The sequence below is a fragment of the Lissotriton vulgaris genome, chromosome 1_1 (assembly GCF_964263255.1).
Source record: "Lissotriton vulgaris chromosome 1_1, aLisVul1.2, whole genome shotgun sequence".
Classification (NCBI taxonomy): Eukaryota; Metazoa; Chordata; class Amphibia; order Caudata; family Salamandridae; genus Lissotriton; species Lissotriton vulgaris.
Window position 1 is genome coordinate 1,367,299,347 of NC_141685.1, and position 9,058 is coordinate 1,367,308,404.

Below are 9,058 nucleotides of genomic sequence, written 5' to 3' on the forward strand. Positions count from 1 at the left end.
GGCGGGTACCACAGTCCCTGACCTACTGCTGACATGCAGCGCAGTGTCCTCCACGATATTGTGGGCTGTGTCGTGCTCTTTTCACTTTTGAGGCAGCTCTGTGGATTGAAGCTTCTCCCTTGGTTACGGGGTTCTGCCGGCGCTGTGGGGTTTCGCTTTATGCGCTCCTTTTACACATCCCCTCCACTCATTGCTGCCCACTGCCAACTTCTGAGCTCAGTCAGCTCACCTTCTTCCCAGTGGTCCTATGTTGCCTTTTAGGGGTCATGGCAGGCAGGCAACTGCATTACATGGAGGCTGGATGCTGTCCTCTTCACTCATAGTGTGGCCGTTGCGCTGGCAACCGGTGCAGGGGTGCCGTGGGCATCGGCTGCACTTCCCCTCATGATTTAGTACCAAACTGGTGACAGCTCACAAGGGGCTCATCGCAATTGTAATGGTTAGAGCCCTAGGCCCTCATGCAGCTACAATAATGACGCAGACACATAGTCATATGGTCTGGAACTGGCCCATGGCCCATGGCACGTGCTCCCGGCCCCTTTTATTAGCAGGGTCACCTGACCAGTGACACCTGTGATAGATGGATGTGCGGTGAGTGTGGAAGCTAGCCCTCAAGGAGTGGCTGGTGGAAATGCATATTGTAGAAACACTAGATCGTGACCAGCCGGTTACTAGAACCTCCTGGCCTTTTACTTCAGATTTAATTTCTGCGGCTCACCATTGAAATCACAATTGGTGTCTATACCAATAAGATCACAATAAATAGGAATAACTTCCTCTTTCGAGGACTACGTTACTCAGATATTCTATTTCATATTACTATTAGACGTCATACCTTTCCAGCCCTCTCTAAAGCCAACAGCTATGCAATTAAGATGCTACACATTACCATCACTTAACAACGCATAATTATGCATGACTTTAACAACCTCTTATGGTTTAAAAGAAAAATGAGTCTCTTCCTTAAACACTTTCCCCGTTTTTTTTTTCTCTGACCAATTTTAATTCTACATGCCTTGGTATTGTTCCTTTCATCATATCTTGTGTAACCCTCACAAGCTTTCTTAATTCTATTCCTATTGTCTTCAGTAGGCTAGTAATTGATTTATGATTTATATTTTCACTTTGGATTACATTTTGTCCTAGGATTACGTCATTTTATAATCTCAAATGGTGTTAACCCTGTGCCCTAGTTAACAGTTATTCTATGGATCCACATGGTCTTTGCAACCTTTGCCTTCCAATTAAAAGTACACTTAATGACCACCTGGACAGCACCTTTCAATTTGAGATGATTAAATCTTTCAAGCATCCCATTGCCACAAGGATTATGTAAAGATTTGGTCCTATGCTTAATTCATGTACTTTCCAAATATTACATAGTTTTTGCAAAGAAAATAAAATACCATTATCACACAGCAGGCATACCTTATTCCATGTACACACTCTCCCAAAAACTCAACACTTAATCAATGTTGCTCTAGCTACAATCTGAATAACTGGGTAATTTGAGAAGTATTAGTCAAAGGAAAAACCTACCTTTGAGTAACGGCAACAGGTCCCTTGTCTTCTGCAATGCATACTCAAGGATTATTGAGATAAATATTTTCATACATGAGCAGTTTCAAGGCTTTCCAAGTTTATCAGCCATCAAACACTATGTACACTCTCTCACATAGGTGCTGGAAGTAGGGGTGTTGGAGGTGCTTTAGCACCCCCAAAATAACAATTCTGGAGTTCGGAAGGTGACTGAACAATAAAGATGGCTTTAATTTTGTTTTTATCTTTATGCATTTGTAGTGCAATTCAAAGACAGAGGTCAAAAGTCTGGCTTTGTCGTCTGAAAAATTGCTACTTATTCTTTTACTATGGAGACTGGTGTTTATTTTTTCTTTTTCTAGCTGTAAAGTTAGGGCATTTTGTAAGGTAAACCATCTTTGAAAATATTGCTGGGTTTCAGAGTGAAAGGAAAGGCTGTAGAATGTAATTTATTTTTAACACACAACATTTAAATACTTTCAAAAGACAAAGGAGACAGTGGAAACTTCTTAATTATAGCACCTAACCCAAATCACCCCCAGAATTCTAAATCGCCCTGGGTAGTTTGTATGGGCGAAGTGTGTGCACACTGGTTAACATCCACTGTCACAGTGATAGTTCATCCAAGAACTCAGTAAATTAATAAATAAACGCAAAGGTGCACCACACAATTCCAGAAATATAGTGTCAATGATCACAGACGTAGGTTTTCTTAGTTGTGATTTTCTTTATTCCAAAAAAAGGGTGTACAATCAAAACACGGGTATTCGCAGCCGACGCGTTTCGTCCTCAAGGGACTTCTTCAGGGCAAATTCTTTTGAGTATATATAGTCATTGTAATCGGTGGGAAATTTCTTTGTGGATGAGCGTTTCCGAATGATCTCTTAATTGGTAGTATTAGGAAGCCACAAAATCGTATGTGCATGCAAACAAGTAGTCAGAATGTGAATCGTCTTCAAGAATTTCGCAAGATTTCTATGAATAGTCCTCTTTGGTTATAATATAGATTAGTGTTCAGAGGAGGATGGGCAGAAAAATAATTGTTCCATCAGGGATGACTCTTGATAAAGTTTTAGATTCCCCGCATCCTCCTTCTTCGTACCGCACCACGCGAAGAACGGCTTCCTTCCCGGAATAGGGCGCAAAAGGCTTATATATATATATATATATAAATACTTGTAAATGAACTGTACAAATACTTCAAAATATATCAGCGGGTAGGAAGCCAGACATTATTCTGTAGTTTTTTTAAACTCTGAAGTGTAATGAAAAAAAGATGGGAATTGGACTAAAACCATCAAGACACTTAGGCCCTCATTACGATTTTGGTCGGAGTTGCTTCCGACTGACACTGTTTTGTGGAAGGAACCACCCGAACATAGGTCGACAGATCCGACAGCACAATTAGGCATGTGTAGTCGCAAACTTCCATTTTTCGATGGCTACTTGTGCAGCTGGATGAAACCGCACTCAGCACAAGCCCCCATCAAAAATGGAAATTTTAAAACATCTCGGCACCATGTGGCCAAATGCAGAGGACCAGGGTGAAGGGGGCCCTGCTAACCCTCAAAGTCAGTTTCTGACAGGGGGAAGGGGCCCTGCTAGCCCCCAAAGTCAGTTTCCGACAGCCGATCCATGTTGGAAAGGCTGGCATGGATTGGCATAAAAGTTCCTGCGCTGTTCTCTTTTGGCTTTATACCTATTATTCATTTCGACCATTCATTTTCTGTATTTCATCATAAGGCCCAAAACTTCTTGCGCAGTTCCTTTTTTTTTGGCTTTATACCTGTGATTCATTTAGAGTCTTCATACACCGTTACAGTAGCCATGTAGTTTTATTATATCTCTAGAAGTAACATGACGGGTTCAGACTATTTAGACAAGACTGCGCAATTGTTGCTTTGCTGGTCCTGAATAGGAAGTAGAACATCAATAACTCTGCTCTAGGTCTATACCACAATTATCTGCAAACATACATCTGTACATTTGGTCGTTATTGGTCTTTATTTGGTTTTATGTCACCCACTGCTGGTTTTACCTTGGTAAACCTACACTTACATCATGGCCGCCACGTAAACCAACCAGCTTTGGAATCAAACATGTGATTTGTCACATGACTGCCATCTGACTATTTCTAAACCATTTCCAAGCGTTGCGGTGGCATCAAATTATCCGTCTTCCTATACCATGCATGTTGCATCTACCAACATTCGACGTGGTTGACTCGAGGCGTATCGATTACCTCATTGTAGGAGCCCAAGTCAGAGACCTTAATTATCAGGATAGACACAATGGTAAGTCCTGGTTTATACTCATACATAGCCTTTATCGCACCGCATAGTATTCCATCTCATTGCCACGCTGGATTCCATTTTATGCATCGTGATTTTGTTTGTCATTTCTAGCTGTTGTAATTCAGTAGCTTTAACCCGTGTTCCTCTTCGACTTAATGGTATTTTTGCGTTAATTGTTCAGTTGTCACCTCACATTAGCTCTAATCTCCTTTACCTTAAAGAGTCCGTTTTTTCTATCTAAATGATGGTGCCTATCACAGTTTGAACTGCCTTTGGCTGTTAGCCTTTAAAAGTCTTTGGGCTCTACTGTTAAACGAGAAATATTGACATCTTATTGAGAAATGGATACCTGAATTTTTGGCAAATAACCTGGGGAGCGCACCCCTAGACGTAGTGTGGGACACATTAAAAGCTGGTATCAGGGGTGAAACGCTGCGCTTCTCAATAAGGAATAACAAAGCTGCCAAACAAAAGATAGCCGAATTACAGGGGAAACTGACAGAGGCCGAGGGGGATCTTGTAAGAGCTACTGAAGGGGGTATAAACATAGAAACGGCATCACAAAAGATTGCCATCGCAAAAAAATAGATTAACGGAGATATTTGCAGAAAAAGCAATTTGTAAAGCCACGATCCAAAAAGAAAAAGTATACGAACTAAGCGAGCAAATAGGGCACCACCTCGCCACTCGCATGAGACAAGAAAACATGGCTAACATAATTAAAGAGATTAAAGACTGTAACAACGTTCTCAAGCAAGACCCGTAGGAGATCAGATCAGAATTTCAAAAATATTACCAAGCTCTATATAAAGAAACCAATAAAGACCAAGAACTTATTGACATATATTTAGAGGCACAACGGGGTCTGCCACTGCACCCTAGTACAACGCCTCAGCAACATCGGGATCCAAGAGAAGGCACTCGAGTGGATCATCTCCTTCCTCGCCGGAAGAACCCAGAGCGTCCGCCTCCCCCCGTTCAGATCCGAGGCCACGGAAGTCATCTGCGGCATACCCCAAGGATCCTCACTCAGCCCCACGCTGTTCAACATCTACATGAGCCCCCTTGCGGCCATCGCACGCCAACACAACCTCAACATCATCTCCTACGCCGACGACACCCAGCTGATCCTCTCCCTCACCAACGACCCCACCACTGCCAGAACCAACCTACAACAAGGGATGAAAGACGTAGCTGAGTGGATGATGAACAGCCGCCTGAAACTGAACTCAGACAAGACGGAAGTCCTCATCCTGGGATCTTCGCCCTCCGCCCGGGACGCCTCCTGGTGGCCCCCTGCCCTAGGCAACGCACCCAAACCGACAGACCACGCACGCAACCTGGGCTTCATCCTGGACTCCTCCCTCTCCATGACCAGACAAGTCAACGCCGTCTCCTCGTCATGCTTCAACATCCTCCGCATGCTACGTAAGATCTTCCGGTGGATCCCCACAGAAACCAAGAAGACGGTTACCCAGGCGCTCGTCACCAGCCGCCTGGACTATGGCAACGCCCTCTATGCCGGAACCACAGCCAAACTTCAGAAGAGACTCCAACGCATCCAGAATGCCTTTGCACGCCTCATCCTGGACATCCCCCGACACAGCCACATCTCCGAACACCTGAGAAACCTGCACTGGCTCCCCGTCAACAAGAGAATCACGTTCCGACTCCTCACCCACGCACACAAAGCTCTCCACAACTAAGGCCCAAGATACCTCAACAACCGCCTGACCTTCTACACTCCCACCCGCCAGCTACGATCGACCATCCACGCCCTCGCCGCCGTCCCCCGCATCTGAAGAGTCACAACGGGAGGAAGATCCTTCTCCTACCTGGCTGCCAAGACGTGGAACTCCCTCCCCATCCACCTCCGCCTGACCCAAGCCCACCTCTCCTTCAGGAAGCAACTCAAGACCTGGCTGTTCGAGCGGTAGCGGACCCCCTTCCCCCAGCGCCTTGAGACCCTACGGGTGAGTAGCGCGCTATACACATGCTTTGATTGATTGATTGAGAGCAGGTAACGGCACCTCAATTGTCATACACCAACCAAGCTAATTTAGCGAACACACCGCAGTGGTTGGAAATTCTGCTGTCCATCAACAGGGAAGGCAGCTGGACTGGATGGAATACCCGCCGAATTCTATATCAGATTTTATAAGTCACTAAAGAATGTGCTAACTGACTTAATGACCGAAGTATTCCAAGGGGGGAACCACCAAAATCATGGGCACGGGCTAAAATTGTAGTGTTTCAAAAAAAAACAAAGATCCAACTAAACTGGGATCCTATCGCCCAATCACCCTAATCAATTGTGACTCAAAAATTTACGCTAAATTGTTAGCCTGTCAACTTGCTCCGATTATTCACAAGATCATATCAGCCCGACAACATGGATTCATCCCCGGCAGATCCACGACGGATCACGTACAAAGGGTCATCACACTCTTTGACATAGAGGAAGTCGCAGGAGACCCTACTGCGCTTATACTCTTGGACGCAGAGAAGGCGTTCGATAGGGTCTCCTGGCAATATCTATGGACGGCCATGTCAAAGAGTGGGATCGGAGATCGATTCATTAACGCTGCACGTAGATTGTACCATAACCCAGAAGCAGTCGTTATGATAAATGGCGGACTGTCAAATAAGATAGATGTGACTAGAGGGACAAGGCAGGGTTGCCCGTGCTCCCCGTTATTGTTCGCGATATTTATCGATCCGTTCATCCGCAAACTGGAGACTAATCAGGATATATTGCCTATTAAGACATCAAATGGATTAACAAAGACTCTAGCATATGCGGATGATATCGCGATCGTTACCAGTGATCCTCATGTGGCCATCAAAATGATGGAAAAAGAGGCTTGCCTCTTTGGCGCGATCTCAGGATATAAACTAAATCAGGGTAAAACGCAGATAATTATCAATAAAAAAAGTTAATTACAGAAATGAAAGGATCTTCAGGAACGCTGTATATCTAGGCGTTAAAATCACATTGAATCTAGACGAATTAGTCAAGATCAATATAGACCCACTCTTGAAAGAAACAACACGAAATCTTAGCAAATTAGACAACCTCCATCTAACCCTAATAGGCAGATGCAATGTGATCAAAATGATTTATCTCCCGAAATTTTTGTATTTTTTCCGCACTATCTGCCTAAACTTTGATCAACACATATTCAAGGCAATAGACAACACATTTTTTTCTTTCTTTTTTTTTGGAAAACCTTTATTGTAGCATTCAATAAAAATACAAGCATGGGCCTACAACCGCAGGGGCCGGCCGCTAAACAAAATTAAGACCCACTATATCACGGTGCGACACAGCTCATCAGCTGACAACCCTGAGGTCCGGCAGCAATCCAGGATAGAACTTGTATTAGAACGAACAACTAAGTCACAGGATGAGACAGAGGTTTTATTTTATATTATCTAAAGAAACGGATCAGGTGCCATACAATCAAACCGAAGAATACGGGGGACAGGTCAAGAGACATGATATGCACGTAGAAACAGCTATAATGGAACTTTGGCGCCAAAGCATATGGATCGGTGTAAACAACAATACAATATACATTCTATGTTAAGAGCCAGTTCTCAGGGCCTGCCCACCCGGGAATCAGGATAACGTAAGAAGCATGAGCACTAAATACAAGTACACGATAAAAATCAGAATGATTCGCAATCTATACTGATCCTGTAAGGAAGAAAAAGGGAAGGAAGAAAAAGCCCATAGAAATAAAAAAAAAGGCAAAATAAACCCCCCCACCAAACCCTACCCTGCACCCCTGTGGATGGCTGCAGCCTAACCCCACTAGCAGCGGGCCTGTCGCCCCAAATAACTAAAACCCTAAAAGTAGGAAAAAGAATGGAGGAGGGCTTATCCGTATGGGCTCCCAGCCCCCTTAGTCCCCCCGCCAGAAACAGCCACCCCCCATCGCAAAAAGACCAATGTATGACAACCCTTATAGGAGAAATTTGGGGGCACCGTGATACACCGCCCAGCCTCGTAAATCAAACAGTTGCAGGTCGAACACCCGTAAAAGCCACTCCAAACCGTCTCAATCTAATTGATATTAACCTTGACCCTTCCGAACGAGCACACAAACCCCCCCTAGCAAGACCGAAAGGCACACAAAGGAGTCATAGAGGAGAAGGAAGTCATCAAGAATCAATCCGTGGCAACTCGTAGACAGTGAGTCCACAAGAACTTCAGACGCAGAAAAACTCTCTCTCCTAGGTGGACAGTCCCAATGTATCTTGCCCCGGAGTCGTAAAGTCACCTAGAAAGGAGAAGACGAACATAAGATTAAAGAAAAGTCCACAACAAAAGTCTCCGGGAGGGGAACGCCTTTCGATACCCCCAAAGTCGATAGTGATGGAAGGTTCGGCGGTACAATCACGACCTCGGGAACACCGTCCTCCAGGGCACCATCCAATGGTTTCAATACTTGCTTCCTCACGGGGTCCTCGCACGGAGTCAAAATGGCCGCGGCTTGAATGGCTGCAGATTGCTGGTCCAACAGTAGCGTGGAAGGGTATACTCAGATGTGAGTCCCTAGCTCATTGCACCATCAGGATTCAAGCAAGCCGGGCCGAAGACGGCTGAAATGCCAGAAACCGGTCCCCGGTAGCTTGTTTCCTTCCCAGTATAAGAATTGGCTTGGTAGTTTGGTCTGCCCTGTTCCCATGATGCACTGGGCCAGGGTCAGACTAATTTGCATATAGCCAAGTTCTGAGCTGGGATGGTGCAGTGAGCTAAAAAACGGTGATGGATCAAGCCCTGATCTTTGGACTGGGTAAGAGTGGTCTGCTTAATTCAGACACTCTGTTCATCACCACCCCCTTTTCTGAATCATTTTTGTCCACCATAAGCGTGGAAGGGTATACTCAGATGTGAGTCCCTATCTCATTGCACCATCAGGATTCAAGCAAGCCGGGCCGAAGACGGCTGAAATGCCAGAAACCGGTCCCCGGTAGCTTGTTTCCTTCCCAGTATAAGAATTGTCTTGGTAGTTTGGTCTGCCCTGTTCCCATGATGCACTGGGCCAGGGTCAGACTAATTTGCATATAGCCAAGTTATGAGCTGGGATGGTGCAGTGAGCTAAAAAACGGTGATGGATCAAGCCCTGATCTTTGGACTGGGTACGAGTGGTCTGCTTAATTCAGACACTCTGTTCATCACCACCCCCTTTTCTGAATCATTTTTGTCCACCATAAGC